This window comes from Brachyistius frenatus, unplaced genomic scaffold (assembly GCF_029030835.1).
Source record: "Brachyistius frenatus isolate BFR_SWC_R1_liver_20210118 unplaced genomic scaffold, ASM2903083v1 Contig_54, whole genome shotgun sequence".
Taxonomy (NCBI): Eukaryota; Metazoa; Chordata; class Actinopteri; family Embiotocidae; genus Brachyistius; species Brachyistius frenatus.
Window position 1 is genome coordinate 612,081 of NW_027210653.1, and position 21,713 is coordinate 633,793.

A 21,713-nucleotide genomic window follows, 5' to 3' on the forward strand; every position below is an offset into this window, starting at 1 on the left:
AGAGCGGCTTATTTTATCAGCCAAGTGGAAAATGTGCTGAGAAAGAGAGAGAGAGAGAGAGAGAGGCAATAGCGAGGAAGTCAGCGAGAGTAACTGAGCTATTGTGCCCATCGCTGACCCAAACACCCGCATTACAGCAGTCACGGCCGCACACAACAAAAGCCCTAATCGGCGGGAGCGGGGCTCTAAATTAAATGACCCTGTAGTTGTGACACTGTAACTGACAAGCCGGCCTGTGCATGCCGAGGCCAAAGGCAAAGGAGATACGGCTCATGAACAGAAAACGTATTGAAATGGCGGCATCTCTTCCAAGCAGAGACAGCCGAGAGTTCAACCTCCACGCTCCTCTGTGAAGTGCGCAATATGCGCCGTTAGTGCTTATTCGCCTACTTGCAGCTATTTCGTAGATTATACAGACTTTAAAATGAGCTGCTCTCAGAGACAGAAATAACCCGAGCTTCATAAAGATTTCCTTGGCGCCCTCAGGTAAGCTGCATTTTGAGTATAACATACTGTGACTTTCACCGAATGTAACTACTCCACCTCTCGCACTGTGAGGAAGAGTCTGCATCAACTTTAAAATGCTTAAATCGCACCGTCGCTTCGAGGAAGAAAAAAAAAAAAAAAAAAGGAAACCTCAAAAAGGGGGAACAATTCATCGCTGCATCAAGGGGGTGAAATAGAAACAAGGCCTTTGTTCGTGAAATGTGAGTTTAACGAATCACATTGCGTCACTGAGTGAGTAATCATAGCCAGTCAGTGACAGCTCATTTGGAAGGAAGGGGAAAGCAACTGAAGTCAATAGGCAGCATTTATAATGCATGGGCATCATCCCTACCCTCAAGGGTCACATTAAATTCAGGAAAGCTGATAACAATTGACTGAGGTTGCTGGCAACTACAGGAAGATTATGTATAGTTACGCGTCTGCTTTCTCATTCTTTAATCTCACTCTAATTCTCTGCCTCTTCACTTTCCCAGCGTCCACTCGTCTGCCGCCGCCACCGATTCCTTCCCTCTTCTTTTCCTCGTCGTTCTTTAACCCCGCAACTCCTTTTTCATTATCTTTAGATTTTTTTTCTTTTCTTTTCTCCCTCTAGCTCCCATTTCTCTCACAGACTCTGCGCTGGCATACAAATGAGAAGAGATGATGAGGGACGTACAGCGCCGAACACCACACTCCATCCCCAGAAGACTCCCTTAAACACGGGCTCTAATTGACCTTAATTGGAAAGGGATGAACCTTGGGATAAGAGTCTGGAGGTTACTCTGCACTGTACGCATGTGTGCGCTCCTATTTGTGACCAATTGTCTGTGGAAATCTCAAAAAGACATGACTGATGAACACACACAGCCTCCGGCGTAATGCATTCACATAAAGCGCTACACAGCACCTCCGTTTTACATTTTCATACGTGGGTGTACGCAAGCTAATGTGTTTGAATATTTATGTAAATGGCATGTTTCTGTACTCCTGGGGCCCTCAGATTGCTTCTCAAGCAAAGAACGAGATTTCTATTATCGCACGATCTCACCAGCGGTCCCGAGCAACGGAGACGGTTCTTAAAAGGCTTCGACGGCCAATACGAAATGCATGAAATGCACGGTCAAAAATATGCTGTCAAAATACCAAGCATTCACACGGCAATTGATCCCCCTATGCTGGGGCCACGGAGCTGTTTACCTTAGCAGAGGAATGACATTATGCCAATCTCGCTCGTCTTTATTTGGAATGCATACATATTCCCACCATGATGACCAACCTTGCAGCAGAACATAAAAGCCAATAAGAGGTGAAAATTGTATGGGTGACACTAGTGGGACTCGACACCATAGGTCCTTCACGAGGGTGCACGTCGTGTGCATGTACAATCAGCCATTTAGCATTTTCCTTTGATGGTTATGCCACGTGGAGAGGCCCATTTGTTCTGTGAAGGGTTACCAGTGCAAGGCCGTGGAGACACTCAGAGTGGCGGAGAGGATGCCCTCGAGTGCGGCAACACATCAAAAAGGACGATTAAGTTCACTGGGTCAGGAGTTTAAATGGATATAGTGTTTTCATAATATGTTGAGTCACGTTAAAAAAAATAAATTAAAAAAAAATAAAAAAAACTGTCAATGAAAGTGATTTCAATGTAAATTAAAACTACAGTTATAAACAGCCATTCATTTTCATTCGAAATAAAGCAATTCAATATATTTCAGATGAATCGAGGACTCATTTATCGAGTAAAGGTTTGGAAACGGGGATAAATACCAGAGTCCGACGTGTAAAACTGCTTATTTTGACCAAAAATCAATGAAAAACTCAAAAGGATTTGGTCTATAATGACACGAGAAAAGTTCCCATCAAAATTTCCCAAAACTAAAAACGCGATTGTCCGATCTTGATTGTTTCCGCTCTAAAATAATTTATCCACCATTTAATTAGTTGATGATTCATTTCCTTTTAATAACCTTTTCAGCACCAATGTTACATACACGCTCTTTGTGAGAAAGGGACACTAATTGTGCCCCCGACGGGCCCCCTCTCCACTGCAAGACAGAAAATCTGCAACTGATTGAAGGCGTGGATCGAGTTACAGGTAGTTTACTCCTGAATCCTGGCTCCGTGTGTGTGTGTGTGTGTGTGTGTGTGTGTGTGTGTGTGTGTGTGTGTGTGTGTGTGTGTGTGTGTGTGTGTGTGTGCGCGTCTTTGCCCTCCCCGCCCTGACAAATATGGAACTTGACCCTTTCTGAATTCTGATGCCGACCTGCACACTGAATATAACCTTGGCACAGGCGGGGGGAGCGAGGTGTGTTTCCAATAAACTCAACTCTTGAGTGAGTGTGTGTGTGTGTGTGTGTGTGTGTGTGTGTGTGTGTGTGTGTGTGTGTGTGTGTGTGTGTGTGTGTGTGTGTGTGTGTGTGTGTGTGTGTGTGTGTGTGTGTGTGTGTGTGTGTGTGTGTGTGTGTGAGTGAACGTATGCCTGCTCTGTGTTTACGTGAAATGCAATTGTGTATGTCTGAGTGCATGCACGTCTGTGTCTTTACACGGGTCCGCTTAACCACATGTGTTTATTTGTGCGTATGTGTGTGGATGTGTGTTTGTGTGGGTGCGCAAGGGTTCAATGAACATGTGTGCAGCAGGGGGGCTCTGGAGTGTCTCAGCACCCAAGGCGCCAAGGACATGGCTTGACAGTGTGTGTGTGTGTGTGGAGGACCTAGTGGTCTGCAGAACAGCAGCGGGCAGCAGCACAATGTGCCCATTCAGGCCTGGGAGGAGACAAGCAAGATATCGCAGGACCCCCGTGAGGAGGCGTGCGGGGTGGGTGGGGGGGGGGGGTGTCATCTAGAGGCACGTCAACCTTCTCGCTGTGGCTACAAAGAAAGACACAACTATAACTGCTTCAGCACAGTAATGAGCTGTGTGACCTCGTGCCGGGGGAGCTCTCTGCCGACATGTGACGGATTGAAGTCTTCTACACTTTCCACCGCAGACAGATTGGGCTCAGATAACTTTGACCACTCAGGCTGAAAATTGGGTTTAATGTGGACCAACGGGTCTTCGTAGGTGGATAGTTGAGTATAGCTGTGCAATTATAAAAGCAGAGATGTGGAAACACTTGGAAGACTCGTCTTAGTAAATGAACGTGGAGTTGTATCCCCAGTATGTGCCACATCCATCCGATTTCCACCGTCAGCTATTCTGCCAAAAAATGTAAAGTTTCAACAGAAAATGGAACTGGTTTGACTAATTTCCAATTTGGCTTTCTCTCTTCATTTACATGAATGAACAAAGCAGCCATTCAGATGGCAATTTGTTTTAATTATCTCAGAAATTAATAACCTGTGGGGGGGAAATATATTTCTTCAGGCAGGTTTTAGTCAAATAAAAAGGTACGCTTCCGCACCGTCACCGACTTACTCCTTGAAATGCAGCCTAATGCATACACGTATAAGCAGACAAGACTCGCGTGACAAACCACAGCGATACACAAGCTAATGGCAGGATGTGACAGAAACGGCCGGTGTCTGGAAGAATTACACGGCTGTGGAGTCCATACGTCTTTAACGCACATCTGACAAGAGCTTTTAAAACACACACAATACCACCAGCGCCGCTATTCATGCAGAAAATTGGACAGCCATCCTTCAGCTCAGACATCAATCTGTGGGGTAGCAAAACGCGTCGGAGAGCAATATAGCAGAGAACGAGTCTCTGCTGAATCCCAAAAAAGTAATTGAATTGAGGATGAATATGGATGGGGAGGGACGGGAGTTGACGGGGAAAACATGCCTCGTGAATTTGATGCTTTGCAACACGACGAAGGAAAATTCAGAATGTTTTGATCGACTTGTTGTCCTTGAAGTGACGCCGAAAGCCTCGACGGTTGTTTCCGAGCTCGATCCCTTGTCCACGCCTTTTTTTTTTTTCCCCCTCCGTAGGAATTCCTCCTCTGCAGCCACTTGCGCAACGACAGCGAGATAACCTCAGCCTGCATACATTGCCGCCGCATACGACACGCAAGTCTCCTCTGCTGCGACCTCAGACTCCCGAGGCTATCTGCCCACCAAATCACATCTGCAGAGTCGTATTAAACACGTAGCCCCGAGGAGAGCGAACGCTCAGCGAAGAACGATGGGCGTCTTTCTATCACCGAAAGCCTGCGCTGCTTCGTTTCGAGCAAGTGGCTTCCGTGATGGCACGCGATCGAACAGTCGGGGAGAAAGAAACGGGGGGGCTGCAGTTTAGCCAATGCGACGGAAAAAGACGTGTGCACGTTCGTGATTACAAGAAAGGGCGGCGCAGGAAAGGGGACAAGCGAAAAGCTCGATTGATCCACTGGATGTGCATTATTTCTACAGAGTCTTGAACAAGGTATGGATAACCTATACGCTACACTCTTGACAGCGCCTCTGAAGCCCCTCCAGTCCCACCTCCAATGTCAGACTGCCGCTGCCTGAACGGGGATGTGACCGCTATGCCAGGAAGAAGAAAAAAAAAAAGGTGGAAGAAGAAGCAATCATACTGCTGAGCAGCAGTGTACCGGTGAGACACCTGGAAGAGATACTAAAGTCATGCTCATAGAAAACTTTTTTTTTTTTTTTTTAAAGCCACTAGCAGGTTCTCACTTGCAACCAGAGCGGACTGTTTAATTCAGGTTCGGAGCTTCAAAATTATGCTCATATTATACAATTTTGCAGCTCGCTATTTACATAATGCAAACATTCAGTGCCAGTGCAGTAACTAGTTACATTTTATATACAGGGGAACGTGGGTAAGTGAGCTTTCCCTGACCACAACTATGTAATTGAATTGCCTCACCCCTAACCATGTCCTAACCTAACCCCGGTGTTTGAGGCCTCGTTCAGACTGCCAGCCCATACATGCTTTTTTTTTTTTTGTCATATCCCGAAATTGATCCCCCCCCAAAAAAAAAACAACATATGAAATGCGTTCTTTGCAAATCGGATGGCTCTGATCAGATTTCTTGCATCACTCGCAACGGGACACACAATGACAGCGTTATTTTCAGAGTGAGCAGAATCGACGCTGCCGCTAGCAGAGTGCTATCAAAGAATCCTGCCGCCACGGAAGACAAAGAGAACAAAAGTCCGTGGACAGACGGCAAAATAAATTGTCCACTGGCACTTTGTTTCCGCGCTAGAAAGCCACATCATCAGCACAGCAGCAGAAAAAAGAAGCAGTTGGGTCGGGGGATGTCTGGATAACGCCAAATCCAATGGGCTCAAATAACAGTGTGGACATTCTGTCTGTCCTAAATATCTGATTTGAAAAGTAAATCCGATGTGCCTGCAGTCTGAAAGAAGTCATAGTTGCCTAACTCTCACTTTTCCTGAACCACAGTTTATTTGCCACAACTGTTCCCTGATCTTAACCGTATCATAGTTTACCAGATGCACACATGGTCACACCTTGCATTTTTAAAAACGCTAGCACTGCACAGAAACACAAAATTGTGGTTTCTGAAATTGACAATCTTGACTGATTGGTCAAATTTCACACATTCTCTCATTGTGTTTAAATATTCTTATCCATGTGCACTGGTTTTCATTGTGTCAGCTGACTTTTTGATATGGAGAAATGGCACTTTTACTTGGTGTCAGTTCCCAGAGCATTTAAAGCGATACCTCTGACCTCTTTGCTTTTTACCTGTTATGGTTTGACATGTTGTTTTTGTTCCAGGAATCAGGTTCGGGGGGGGGCGCAAATTCATTTCTACTGGGCACAATAACTCATTCCAGCCATCCAGCCGAGGTAACAGTATCGCAGCGCACCAAATGGCAAACCTTTCCACAAGTCTCAGAAACTAGAGATGTTGACCATCAGCATATTTTCTGGTTTCTGTTACATGGGTCACGTATAGGTCGGGAATGAGACTTTCCGAACAAGGTTTGTCGCTCATAAGATTGGTTCAACATATTTTGCATGCCATTTAAATTGTATATGGGTATATGAAAACAAACTGCCGGTGCATGGTAACAGACACAGGGAGACAGATGGCTGCTAGAGTGGGGTTTCTTAGGCATGACGAATTGTCGCATCTGCTGGTGAGACTGCGCAAAGCTCGCGGTCAGGGGAAGTTCTCAAGAAAACAGGAGGAAGCGTCGCGTGAAAACAAGTAAACAAAAGCCAGGCTGTCATCCATTTCCGAAGTAACGGATCTTCTCATAGTCCGGAGTCATCTGCACTGGCAGGGAATCCTGCCGGGACCTGAGGGCAATCGAGGTGGCAGTCACTCTCCTGGAAACCAGGTGAGGAGACGTCGTGCCAGAATACAGGCTTGTGATCACAGGAAACAGCCCCCGAGATGGGTCTGCATCCCGAGGGTAAACCTGTAGGAAGAGCTCAGGGGACCCATCCACAGGCTTTGTCACACCTTGTCATTCCAGTTACAAAATCCTCCACGAAACAATTGGGCAAAGTTTGTCAGACGTCGAAACAGATCACGGAAAGCATCAAAACCCGATCACGATGAAGTGCCCGTGCGGCCTCGGTCCGGACTCCCCGAGTCCCTTTCTCACGTCAGTGGCATTTCCTAATTAGACGAGAAGCGCGGGTTGATGTACATGCTCTTGCTGCATTCAAAAGCAGGGAAGAAAAGCACATATGGAGCTTCCCCTTGTTTGCATGCAGTGCAGCGATGGAGAAGGTTACAACTGCCTCTGCCTCTCTCCGGGCGTTCGCACAGAAAAATCGATGCGCAAAAAAAAAAATCACTTCATTCCTGCTCCGTTTCAACTTTTACTGCCAGCATAATTAAAAGTGGCTCTTATGGACTCTCGCATCCAAATTTCCCCATCAGCCTGCTCACTGGCCAGCCATTAGCGCTAAATACTTGAAAGAATCATGTGTGCGGGACTCGTTGACTGCATGGGAAGTTTGGTTTCTATCGTACAGCAGGAAACAAACAAACAAACGGAAAAGTGGAGAAGACACTTGACGGAGGATTTTAGGCGGTCCTGTTCAACTGCTGTTTTATCACAATTTTTGTTTTTTTTCCCCTCTTAAAGATACAGCCCCCTCTTAAAGATACAGCCTAAGGCTAGGAAATTGTGTCAGCAGCATCCCCCCCCCCCCCACCAAAAAAAACAAAACAACGCAAAGCCATGTAAGTTCTGTTAGAGCGCGAATCATTTTTACACACTCCTCTCGAAAGCTGCAGCGTCCAACACTGATAACACCAGCTGAGAGACAGAAATTAGCAAATTACCTGTGTGTCATGACTGCGTCCAAGCTGCTGGGCCAATTATTTCTGCTCTGCTGCAATTGCAAAGGCCTCTCCAGCTGCGTTTGACACAAAGCTGGCTTAGGGAGGCTTACGACTGACCAAAAACATAAACAAGATTACAGGTGCCTAACCTTTCGCGGTGCTCATGTGTGACAACAGAACCCCCCCCCCCCCCCCCCCCTCTAAACAGACCGTTTGGTTCGGAGATGTCAAAAGTGTGTTTGGATTGTCTCTTTACCGCCATGCTTCAAAATATGGATAAATAAAATCAAATTAAAAAAAAATACTGGAGCAAAGTCATTATTGCTGTGAATACCAATCAATAACGCCGTGTTCATGAGCAGAAACGGTACAGCACATGGGATCGAAAGGAACAGACGGAACAATGCATTAAGGGAGAGGAGCGGCAGGTGTAATAAAACAGGAGCGCAGATAACTGCATAACTCCGGCATTCCACTGATGACTTTCAAAGCAATAACTACACCTACCTTATTAATCATTATGGGCAGAAATTCCATAAAGGCTTAGCCTCCATTGACCCCAGTGAGCTCATCGCCCAGTGGCACGCTGCAGTTTCATATGTTCCGAGCACAACTGGCATGCCACTGTGTTAAGCTATTTGCTCTGCGCCAGCCCGACTTTTAGCTATATTTCTTATGTGCGAGGGGGTTAACAGGGGTCCACGGGAAGATTATGAAAGCTTAACATTTTGACGAGATTAATCTCGCTATCAGTCTTTACACGCAGAGAGTAGTGAAGCCCTTTACTCTGTGACGCGGCAGTCAATGAACAAATAACGTTTAGAAACTGCTTAAAAAAAAAAAAAAAACATCAACTGGAGGCAGAACCCTGTAACATCCACCTTGTGAGCGGCGGGCTGCAACCGTGAATGCGGGGCTCTGTTCGAAGATGGAGTATCACTGTGGAGAACAGGAAGGGAGCGGACGTCAGTCGCCTGGAGAGGACGATCTGACATCTCGACTCCCGCTGTCTGTCATTCTGTCTACCCCGATGATGTACGGGTGGCGTATGGCACCGCTCACCCAGCAGGGCCCGTCGTCGATAACACCATGCCGAGGAACGCTACCGCCAAACAATGGGAGACTGTGACCCCTTGTTATGGAATGACAAAACTCCACGAGGGTGGAGGTCGGGAAGGAATGGGGTTTGTAGGGCGGGGAGGGGGAGAGAGGGGGCCGCTTTGTCATTCAATATCACGTAGTCTGCAGTTCCAGTGTGGAACATTAAACGTTGGGGGGAATATCGTTATGAATGCCATCCGAGGCTGGGTTTAGTTTGGTTTGCTGCATCACTCAAACAGAAAGATAAAAACACATCAATCTTAGTCATAGATAGAAGAATAAACTGCTGGGACTTATTTCCATCGCTTGTTCCTGGTATTTCTGGCCCACCAACCTGCATCAAGACAGAGACACGCTTTCAATGTCTGACATTAAGAAATAGTACGAACTCAAAGGTAAAATAACAGAATATTGAATCATACCATTAAACAATAGAGCATTTTGTCTCTTATGCACACAATTTAAAGTGCGAGTCATCCGAAAAAATTAATTTAAGAGCTAAACAGTTTAGCCTTTCCCTCTCCACGCTGCTTTTAGCTCTGAGGCTTATTTCTGCTTGCAGTCGTTAGATAAAAGTCTTTGAATGAGGGTGATAGATAGTGAGCATCACTGATCCCACGCATTCCCTATTAGGACCCGAAGGTGGGTTTGCCATTAACCGGAGGGAGGGCCCGCATCGACGCTCGATGCAGCCCTTGAACCAAGGTGACGTCCCTGCGTGGGCGAACGAGAGGAAAAGCCTCCCCTCCCCCCATTTCCTGAGCTCCTGGGGGCTCTGTTCCTGCCTGCACACCGGCGCTGTTATCTGCTGCTTATTATTTGGCTGAATGAGCTGGAGCTGGGAGCTCACCGGGCTCGCTTCTGACATAATGACTGATTACAGTCTTGTGGCTCCCCTCTAAGAAATCCCACAGTTGCGCTGCGGCGGCTCAGCATCACAGCCCAGACCAATGTAAGAGTGGCGGCGGAGGAGGGCTGGCGGCTGGTCGTTTCCAGTGACAGCGTAACTGCTACCCGGTCCTGGGGCTGTCACGACTGACAGAGACCCTGGTGGACACCCGGGGTCATCAACCCACTTGTCATCAAGTGCCATGTTAACAAGCACTTTTTTTGGATCGGCATAACATTCTACACGATCCCAGACTGCAGAAATGCGGCTAAATAACGATTTGAATTTGCCCTTGAACAATGCGCAGCACATTTGCCACTTCTCCTTCCTGCAGAAGTGTGATACATACTAATGCATACTGACATTAAGCCCATTAGGAGTAATATGCTTAAAACGAACCGTCCGTAAAACACAAACCTCCACCCCCCCCACCCACATGCAGCATGCATTCTGGCTTATGAGTGTGAGAATATAGATGTATGCAGGTGTGACAGGAGTCTGAAAACAACACGCAACAGCCTCTGTCAATAGCTCCCCGTTTCCAAACAAGAGAAGTCTTTCTGTCAGCACTTTTCAAACGCCAGCTTTCAGGCAGTCAATTAAGTTCAAGGTGAGACAAAAATGTGTTGTCATTTAAACGGTTTTGCTCCATTGGGGCGGCGCATCAATTCAGTCGTCTCCATTCCAGAGGTGACAAAGGGCTGGCAGGGAAGTTTATATTTGCCAGTGGATACGCAATTCTGCTGTCATTATACCAACCTGAGATGAAGCGGGATAACAGGTGCACACATTTAAAATCCACCGTTCCCCGGGAGCAGAGTCTCATAAAGACACCACCAAAAAGAAAAAGGAAAAGAAAAAGCCTAGTTTTGAGGAGGCTGCTGACTGAGGCAGTTGGCCCTGCTAGAACCCACCACCCCACTCCCACACTGCTAAATCCAATCCAATGCCATCGATTAGGAAAATCAATTTGGTTGAAGTCACAAGGAGAGGGAGATGCTAACATGCTGCAATACATTTTAAAGTCGTGAGAGGAATCAGCTTCTGATCCCCTGAACGAATGCACCTTGGTTTAATGCATGACAAATGCGCCCTCTCTTAATTAAGAACAAGAGAAAACGACCTCACCCGATAGAAGCATAAATCTGTCATTGTGGAGCCATCCACTTGTATGAAAACACTTTCATTATCTCCCTGCGAAAAAAAAAAAAAAATACTTTTACACTCTGAAAACCGTATCAAGAACGAATGGGGAAATGGTGTTTTAATTTAAAAACATTCACCAGGATATTGTAATCAACATTTCTGCAAGGCATTCATGATCTGTGCTCCATGACAAACTCTCTTGAACTGAATGGCTGAAAGTATGTAGAAAAAAAAGAAAAGAAAAAAAAAGTTGGTAATGGAATTTTTTTACCCACACATAATAGTGAAACGCTATTAAAGTTTATGTTCTTCAGCGTGTCGGACTCTTTTAAAAGTATAGACCAGGGGATGAATAACTGCGGAGGCATACCGGGCTCAGGCCCACAGGGTCGGGGGTTCAGACTGTGCCTGACACTCCGTTTTAAGTGATATTTATCATTGGAAAGGGAATAAAATGACGGGACGCTGGGATGCAAAATGACTACAATAGACACAAAACAACAGCAAATATTTCTTTTGTTGTTGTTTTGTGCTGAGCAGCTACAAAGAGACACCTTCAAAGAGACAAAATGACCACGGAGAAGACGCGTCGTTTGTAGTCTCCTTTTCCAGGTCTGTGCCCACGGGTCCATTGTCCACTGAAAAGTATATTCTAAAGCAATTCTTGGTCTAATCGTTTGCTTTATCAGCACAAAACATGGGCTTCAGTGACCATCTGGCATTATTCCAGTAAGAATATTTCTTATTCTAGTTTGAAGGTGCTCTTTTTCCTATGTAGTAAGGCTGCACCTGATATTTGCAGATCCAGCAGTCACTGACCAAGGAAGTTATCTTCATTTCTCTTCGCTGGCCAATTAGTGGTCAGATCAGGAGGTCCCAATGGTTTAGGGAGGCGTAAATACTAACCGTCATTTCCATTCATTTGTATGCGGCTGCAGGTGCACTACCTTATTATGCATTCAAGCCCAAACCTGCCTCCCAAACAGGCCATAAATTAACTTCTTTTAGAGCTTCGGTCTCAGAGAAGCATTGCATCTTTGTTTGAATCCTCTTCGCCGGTCTAAAGTTCACGAGGAAAAGAGAGAACAACAAAAAAAAACCTTTGGAACAAAAGACAGCTATCAATGCTGCTGCAAAAATGTTGGTGTCATAGTGTGGAATGCACGTAGACAAACGTATCAGACTTTACAGAGTAGTAAAGAGGTTGATGTACTGCGGCTCCGTCAGGCTTTGTCAGTTTGATAGCTTTTGGATACTTTTTAACACCACCAACAGGGTCGTAAGAGTGGCTTGGCCTGCTTTAAATGCTAAGTTGACATTTTTGGGTCCATATCTGCGCTCGGGCCGAGTCTTTACTCTTAAACATTAATTTTCCCCGGGCCAGGTCTGCCTTTCAGGGGCGACGGTTAACAATGTTGTACAACATTTATTTTTTGGCATTTTAAATTTTAAATACAGATATGATCGCTGAGAACGACAGCGCTGCTTTCATCGCGTTAAGGGGCAGCTGATTGGATACTGTCCGCTGGTCAGACTGCAGTGGCCCTTCTCTGCGTGCATCACTGGCACAATGCAATAACAGCATCTCCTTTCAAATGCATTCTGCAGAAGATAGTATTTGCTTTTCACTCGCGTCCTCTTGTCATGCAGTCGTTGCGTGTCTGCCTGCAGACGTCGTTGAGTGTTAAAAATGGGCCTGCTAAGTGTTTTGACCCCCCCAGGGACAACTTAACTAAGTGTCAAATTAAGGGTGGAGGGGTGGCTTGCAGATAATTAAAACAGCAGTCTAAAACATAAGAATCTTTGAAAGCAAGCTGACACCGGTCGTGGTAACGAATACACTTGAGCTCGGCGATGAAGCAGCCTCGCAGGCCTTTGTGAAAACGGAATGCATAAATTAATGGGACGCGCCAGTGCAATTCAAAACACAGCTGAAACTCACGGTGACTTCCAATACCAGCACTACCAGACTATTAAGTATGCCGGAGAATAATTTAGTATGTCCCAGTGCATAGTATGTGAATACAAGTGTGCCAAAAAATAGCAGGACGTCCAACTGCATCCGCCTAGATTTTTACAGTGTGCAGGCCAGCATGCTGCTCCGGCTGTTCTGACCCACAGTCCTCGTCACATCGACTGAGCAGCCGAGAGACTTGGTGGCACTAATGTTCAGCCTGGTTGAAATTCACAAAAGGAAGAAGAAAAGGCATTAAAAAGAAGTATAACATTAAGCCTGGCACTCATTCCAAATTGAATCCTTTTTTTTTGTTGTTTTATTTCAAATGTCGCGCCTCAGATTGCGCATTTTTATAACAAAGTAGGAAGTTCCAACTGTATGAATACCGCTGCAACAGTACAGGTTTTGTAAGGGTCGCCACAGTACGTACTGACAGTGTAAAAAAAAAAAAGTATGCAATTCGGAACGCAGCTTTTGTGTCTTCTGCCAATGCAACAGTAAGAAAAGGAAAAAAAACACTTCTGCTGAAGATTTCATGGTCAACCAATTATGTTCCTCTGCAAATACTCAACTGCACATCCTATTTCTATTCACTGTCAGGATTATCGGCCAAAGACACATATTTCCATGACCTCAAACTGTCCTCGACGCTCAACATACCAACATACAATTACCAAGAACTTCAGGAGTGCTTTAGACAGCCATCGCTACTCCACACGCCCTTCAGCCACAGACAAAAAGCTGCAAATAAATCTGGTGAGCTCGATCATAATGTAGACACATGATAACTGTTTTGGTGGAAATAAATATATATATATATATATATTTTTTTTTTCTAAATGAGAGAAGAACAGGAAGCATTGATTTTTCACACAGTTCCACAGATAGATGGAGTTGCCTCACACTGTGTTCTTCTAACTTCACTAACTGAATATTATTTATCCCAAATATCAATGTGAAATTGTATCTCCATTTCATATATCTTTCAGAAAAACGCCTCTTGTGCTCCAGGGCTGTGAGGAATGCACAAAATATTGATGTCCAACACTTAAACCTTTCCACAAGAAAGCTTTGCTCAAAACACTGCTGTCGACCTAATAACATCTATTCATGTAATATAATACATTCTGTACAGCGAAACAATCCAATTCTGAAGAAGCATCTGTAATGCTGTTATCTGCTGCTTTCTGGCTTTTACGCTTAAAATGCTCCCAAACGTCGAGGTCACCGTCTGCAGAGCGACGCAGAATCCAGAAACTAATTGTCTGCTCTTTCCATCAAGCACCAGCTGAAGTCTCCATCTCAACTCTAACCCCATTTCCTGCAATTTAGTGTTCAGGGGGTTGTGAAAGCTTGTGTCAAAACCTTTGTCTCCAAGCTCTTTATGAGACAGGACAGCTAAAGTGTTGAGAGGCAGAGACCTCGTGGACCTTTTCTCGGCCATGCGCTTTCATTTTTTTTTTTTTTTTTTTCTTCATCCTCAGCTTTTACTTTTCTTCTTGTGTGACATTGCTGCCAGAGAGAGGGCCCCAGCAAACTGAGCTGTCTCACTTCTAACAGCAGGATAGCCCCAGTCACAGGGACCTCAGGAAAACCAAGGGCCTCACTAGGTGAGCTTCAGCCCACAGGAATGTGTATATGATCCAGTAGTTGGCCAGCTTTCTCTTTTTTTTTTTTTTTTTTTTTTTTTTAAACCACAGATTTAAGCATTGTTTTAAAAGACAAACATTATGAAGTTATAAATTTCACATAGCCCCAATAAACGGCTGTTTTAGCCGCCCTGTCTGTGGGGTTACCTTGGAGATAGAGCTCCCTATTAGTTAAAACTCTCAGGGGAAAACAATCAGCCGACAAATCCAAAAAGTAATATTCCTTCTCTCAAGATGTTTGTGTGATGCTTAGCATGTCAGCATCCAGCCACGGGGATAAACAATCATTCAACTGCAAAATAAGTTTTAAAATCCATCACTTAGACAGCCTGTGAGAGGAATCAGGAAGCGCTTCTTATTTTCTAACTTGTCAAGGATCTCATGCGGCACTGCCTACGATAAGGGAAGAAAGAACGTTCAAAGAATAGGCATATCATGTTCAGGGAGATTTGACATAAAGGTTTACTGTGGAAGAGACGGTGGCATATGCTGGATGAAAGCTGAAAACTACGGCCTGAAAGTGGAGCGGGTGAGGTCAACTCAGACCAACGGTCGAAAGAGCAACGATTATGTTCATCAGTGAAAAATCTGCTGATTATCATGTTCAATCGATTAATAATTTAGCACATATGGTCAAAAAATAGAGAAAAAAACGGACATCACAATCTTCAAAACCTCAAGATGCAGCCGTCAAATGCCTTGTTTTGTCTGACAAACAGTCCAAACTCCCCAAAAATACTCAATTCATTATCATTGAAGACTACTCACATTTAACATTTAAACAATTTTCAAATTAGTTACTCGGCAATCTTCTGGTTGATGACGAACTGATGGGAGAACCGTAACATGTGATGACTTACTGGAACAACTCAAGTCAGCAACGTGGCAGATTCCATGTATGAAAGAGGCTCCTGTGTGGTCGCCATGGAGACCATCAGTTATGCCGCAATTGCTCTTCAATCTCAACTAACTGTACAGTAATTGCTAGTTGCAAAAAAAAAAAAAAAAAGAGGGATCCAACTAATAAATAAAAACACTAATAAATCAGTTCCCGCATTAATGTGCACGAGAAGCAGGAGGAAGCTGGAAAGTAAATCCCCAAACAGTCCCTGGCCCTGCTCCCGAGAGACTGCACATTTCAAAGGGAGAAAATGTGAATCTATCATCAGAAAAAGTATGCGTAGTACATGACCTTGAGCATTATATTCAGCAGCGCAGTGGCAGTCCAGATGACAAAAGACAAAATAGTTAGATAAAGGCATAAAAAGACATTCATATTCCGCTGTACTGCTTTTCGAATCAGGGTCGATTAGTGTGGCGTTTGGAGGTTTTAGCACTGGTTTTAACTTACTGCCAGAGGGGTAGTTTTACGGCATTAGTCAGTGTCTTTAAAGTCTAATTTATTAAGGGCTTCAAAAGGTGCAGATCATTCCATCCCTATCCATCACAAACAAACTTAAATCAAAGCAAAATATGTCAAAAGATGCTGACAGTGAACAGGAAACATGCATGCGTGTGACTGACAGATAACTTCTACGTATGCTTCACTCTGAAGAATGGTTTCCCATATTGATGCACCAATAAAAGCCTAAACTGTACATAATATGAGCCATGAGGCTGCACCCTACATAAGCTAACCTAATGAAGAAAAGTGGAGAGCCCGTGCCTCTATTCATACAGCCAAGACAAATTGGATTCCTTCTGACTTGCAATTGTGTCCAAAAAGGCAAAAATCAAATCAAATAAAAGGAGCTGCCACATGGGAGAAATTCACTCGCTGAAAAATATACACAACTGAGTTAAAAAAAAATATAAAAAAATAAGGCAACATCACAGGGATCCAACAAAGACCAGACGTGCTTCCCAGCGAGGGCAACAAATGAACTCATATTAGTGTAATACAATGCAAGTGGAAGAAATATGTGCCAGCACTAAGTGTTGGATTCACACTGAAGACAAAAAAAAAAAAAAAAACGTAATGGAATGAGTCACTGTACCGACACAAGAACGCCTGAAAGAATATCTCATATGACCTCCAATAAGTCAAGTAAATTGTTTTTTTTTAAGCTTTTGATTGTTTACAAGAAGAAAAAATGAAAGATGTAATTTCCGAGAGCTGAGACAGAAAAAAGTAGACATTTGAGAAGCAAGAGAGAAAAAAAATGGGCTAAAGTAGTGATAAAGAGAGCACTAAAACACTGTTTCCTTGGTTATTTCTCCCACCTATCACTATCTCGCTGTGTCACCCCCCAGATAACCAATTTAATCAATATGTTGTGCAGGAGCTCGTATGCAGCAAACTACAGTATCTTCCAACAATAGACTGCAGCAGCTTCGGGGAAGGCGAGGGAACAATTATGTTATTTTCATACAGTGCCGTCCCATCAGGTATTACACCAGATGCTGGGTTCAACTGCCGTTATATTAAATATAACCTAGATTATACTCCACAAGGAGCTTCATTTAGCTGAATCAAAATGGATGAGACAACAAAGTGCAGGTTGGTATCGCAGTTTAGTCAGAAAGCATTAAATGTCCTGTTGAGTTTCCCCCAGAGAAGGAAGTCAAGACATTTTTACTGAGGAGTGTTTTTAGTGTGTGTGTGGGGAGGGGGTGTGTGTGTGTGTGTGTGTGTGGGTGTGGGCGCATGCTGTGCATCTGTGTCATCTGCTTGAGGGTAATTCTACCAATGCAGATTATTTGACAGATGGTGCTGCAGTCCTGGACAGAATGAATGTAATTGTCAGATAAGGATACAACCAACAACAATATTAGTGAGATTCTGAAAAAAAAGGGGAGGAGTGTGTGTGTGTGTGTGTGTGTGTGTGTGTGTGTGTGTGTGTGTGTGTGTGTGTGTGTGTGTGTGTGTGGGAGGGGACGGGGTGGAGGGGAGGGGACGGGAGCATCTGGACCACAAGAGGCCCCAAAATGAAAAAAAAAAAAAAATTAAAATAGAAAGATCACCTCTACAGTTTACAGCATTTCTGTCATCCTGGAGTAAAAGAATCTAAAATGATGAATTGGAAATGAAGTGGCATCATTGTGCGGCGATGAGAAAACTTCAGATCCGATTCAAAGTGATAGGCTTCGTTACCTTTTCCTCTTTGATTCTGACGTTGAAAGACAGTGTGCCGTCTTCGCATCAAAAGCATTCGGTACAGTGGCCCCCTCAACCCTGCACTCCTCTCACTGGGCAGCACGTCTCCTTTCAGCAAAGGCAGGCATCCACCAGTCTCTCTTTTTATGTATGTTAAATAATATGTGCTGTGCAGTATTTATGGGGTGGGTTTTTTGTTTTCTTTTTCTTTTTCACTGCAATGGGTATCCTGCAAAGGGCATGCAGTGAGACTTTGGCAAAAAAATGTAAACAGTCCAACAGAGAGAGCGAGAAAGATATTCAGTAATATATATATATGAGGATTTCTACATAGCCCGGACCTGCATGCTGCATATTTATTCTTAACACATAGTCTCCCTATAATGAACAATTCAGATACTCACACCACTGCATCTGTCCTCACACAACACAGGCCTGCATGGGGGCATTTCTTCAAGCACAAATGAGCCTTTGCAATCAGCTTCTGTCTAAAATAAATAAATAATAATAAAAAATAGGGCTACAATTGTAGGGCTACAATTGTGAGGAAAGCAAACGGGAGTCCTGCTTCCTTCAAAAACTTCCATTCACAGATATTCATCCAATATGCAACTTCTTTGCAAAGTCATTTTAGAGCAGCTCGCATTGTTTTAAGCGCCATGTAAATGCCCCCCCCCCCCCCAAAAAAAAGGGACCTTTCACTTCTTAATTCCCTGCGTACAATTGGATCGTGATGCAACCTTCTTACAGGACGGATTAATTAGTCCAACAGGAAATTGAAATGATCATATTGGCTATCAATAGGTTGCGCGTTGATCGGCGCTGATTGCACCTGAACGCATCGATAGCCCAGTTAAAAGTAATTAAGAGCGGAGCGCACGCCAGGGTTGAACGTTACAGAGCACATCGACGCTGGCGCAGGGATTCGTTCGCGGACATTATTAACCACCCGGAGCTGAATCTGCAGATAACAGTGGATATGCGCACCAACAAGACGCATTGTGAAGAGGAACGTCACACTTACCGCGTATTTGGAAGAAAAAAAAAAAAGAAAAAAGACTGCTGGGATGCGAGGATAATAATAATAATAATAGTCCTTCGATTCAAAGTAAGCCTTAATTTCTCTCGCCAACTGTCTCTCGAAGCGCAGGGTACCGTCCTTAACGCGCTGCGTGTGAGGAATGGACTCGGTCGGGTCGAGGAGAGAGAACAACGAACCCAAAGTGTTGCCTCCTGTCGCTCCGTTCAATATCCTCGTTTAAAAAAAAAAAAAAAAAAGAAAAAGAAAAAAAAAGAAAATCGCCTCTATCTTGTCTGCCGTGGCTCCAGAATCCCGGTCCCGGTGATGTCGCGGGAGAAACGGCAGCTTCCTTCGCGGGTGTATCCGCGCTACTGTCCTCCCCCCCACACGCGCACACACACACACGCGCACACACACACGCGCGCACACCTTTACATCCCTTTATGGCACAAGGCGTCCTTCATGTGCGGGGGTGGTGGTGGTGGTGGTGGTGGGTGGAGGGGGGTGCTACATCACGTCCCATAAAGCTAAAAAAAAAAAAAAAAAAAGACGCGAGGAGCCCTCTCTCTCTCTCTCTCTCTCTCTCTCTCACACACACACACGAGAAACAAACAAAAAAAAAAAAAGAGTATCCAGAAGAATTTTGGAAGGAAGAAGCGAGAGAGGGGAGCGAAATCTTGTTGAGAGAAGCTCCGCAAGGTGGGGGGTGGGGGGGGGTAGAGAGAGAGAGAGGAGAAACCTAAGTTGTTTTGGGTCCGAAAACTGAGCTCTCTGCGACTATGACAAACCAATTGTGCGCACTGGCTGGGAGTAAATTCTGTACGGAGACCAAAGGGGGGTTTGGAGAGCCAGTGAAAGGTGAGAGGGAAAAAAACAAAAAAAAACTCGGATGTGGATTGCCGCTCTCGCCGTATACTCGGGCTCCACCTAGCAGCAAACACTGGATAACATGCACACACACAAAAAAAAAAGAAAAGAAGCAAGAAGCCTCTCCAACCGGCAGTATATCTCTCGCCTCGGGGCGGGCACGGAGACCTATGTTATATTACATTCTGTCTACGCGCCAGTGGCTGCAATATTCATGTGACCCCCCCCCCCCCCCAATCCCACCCCCCTTCGGCCTATCTCAAAAGAGTCAATGCTGCTCGAAAAACACCAGAGCTGTCCATCAACACTTCAATCTGCAGACTGAATCAGATTTTAGTGGGTGGCAACAAAAAAAAAAAAAAAAAAAAAGGTGGCAGATGAAAATGGCCACGCATCCCTTCATCAGACACGTTTGGAAATGTGAAATAATAATAATACGAATATATAAACTGCATTTCCTAATGCCAAGTTTGTCTCTTTGCACCACACGTGCCCACATCTGGATGCTTTTGTTGTTTTTTTGATACACTGCACGTCCTCGAAGAGGAGTTCGTGGTCCCTCTCCTTGCTGGAAGCCCATCGTTCAGTTTGCGAGTGGCTGTCGAAGCGCCACCTTTTTTTTTTTTTTTAATCCCGCCACGTCGATTCCGTCTCGTTCCATCTAATTCCAGCTGATTGTGTTTTAAGATGGAAATGCACTGAATTAACAGTCAAAGATGACAAAATTACAACAGAGTATGAAATGCATTTCAAAATTTAAAAAAAAACAACTAAAAAAAAACCCAGAATTTTTCTGATGACCTTTGAACGCTGCACCAGCTGCACCAGATCCCCAGCTGGAGCCTGCCTGTGTTCACCCTCTCAATCATCCTATAGCCGTTTAATCACTCTAATAATCCTAATTGCAATCAAACAATAAGTAATCATCCAATCACTCACCCAGTGCTCCACTAATGAGGCCGTGCAAACACGGAGCTGGTAAAGGACTTTTTTTTTTTTTTTTTTTTGCACTTTGTTCCCTGTCTGGGGAAACACCTTGAACTCCTGAACGCACCCATGAAAAATAACTGCATGCCTGCATTTGAAATGATGCTGCGTTATCTCTTCCTGGCACTGCTTTCCACATGCCACCCCCCCCCCCCCCCCCACACACACACACACACCTCCCCATCCCCCACATCCCCTCCCACACACACACACAACCCAGGATGGAAATGAATTTCTCCAGGAGGAGCGCTTACCAAAGCTGCATTACTCTTGCTTGGACCAGGTAGCTTCAAAGCGACGCCTTGAGTGCCGTGCAACATACTGCTGCCAGCACGACTACACAAACAGGACCTACAAAATAGCAGTCTGTACATTGTCCAATCACACGAATGCTACTGTTACCAACAGAGCAAGAGAGTACAGATTTAGATCAGTTCCTTTTTAACTTCTCAATAACCCACTTGTCATGATTAAAGGATAAACAGCTTTGCTCCGCAATGAAATGGAACAAGATTTCAAAAACATGGAAATGAAGGCGAGTTACACTCTTCTAGTTTTTTGTAGAGAGAAATAACGATCGTGAAAGCGATACGTCCCTGAACCGCACAATTATAGCACTCTTCTTTGTTGAAGTATGAAAAGAAAAGTGAAATAAAACTCTGGATAAAAAAAAAAAGAAGACAATTCAAGAATTAATGGTAATGTTATTGAATATCTGACAGAATTAGGAACACGTATTCAAAGTTTAGGGAACAACGAAAAAGCTATGATCAGGCAACATTTAACAATGAATGAATATGAATGAATAATGAATAGCTAACTCTGAACTATCAGACATGTCAGATTTTGTGCTAATGAAATATTCCCATCAGCAGCATTTAAAAAAAAAAAAGAAAAGAATTATATTATAGCAACTCTCGCTTACAGTGTGCAGATCAGCACAGAGATTTGTTCCTTACTTCATTCAGGAAGAGATTTCTTCATACAAATTCACATCTGACTGTCCTAAAGGCAGAGATAACACTACTGCTGTAAAAAAAAAATCTTTTATTTTAACTAAAGTATCCTACAAGGGATTAAAAATAAAGACGTGTATTTTCATATGCCTCTTCAAAATTGCTAAATTAGAATGGGTTAAATTTTTGAGGTGAAGTGTTTTCACTAAATCAAATTCAACACTCATGCAGGCACGCTTGTCAGGATTCAAACATCCACAATCAAATTCAGATGATAAAAGGTGAAAAAAAAAAAAAAAAAACTGTTTGAGACCTACAATATTCTA

At 44.2% G+C, this 21,713-nt stretch overlaps 1 long non-coding RNA gene across 2 annotated transcripts in view; it reads right to left on the minus strand.

The window, feature by feature from the left end:
• Window positions 1-18,955, minus strand: part of LOC138624707 (uncharacterized) — a 60,483-nt gene extending 41,528 nt beyond the window's left edge. Inside the window, exon 1 of one of the 2 annotated variants that reach the window (XR_011311177.1) lies at window positions 18,581-18,955. This is a non-coding gene — a long non-coding RNA (uncharacterized lncRNA). Of the gene's footprint in view, window positions 1-17,960; window positions 18,045-18,580 lie in introns of those variants that run through there. The other variant, XR_011311178.1, reaches the window with a different exon arrangement.
• Between the last annotated feature and the right edge of the window lie 2,758 nt (window positions 18,956-21,713).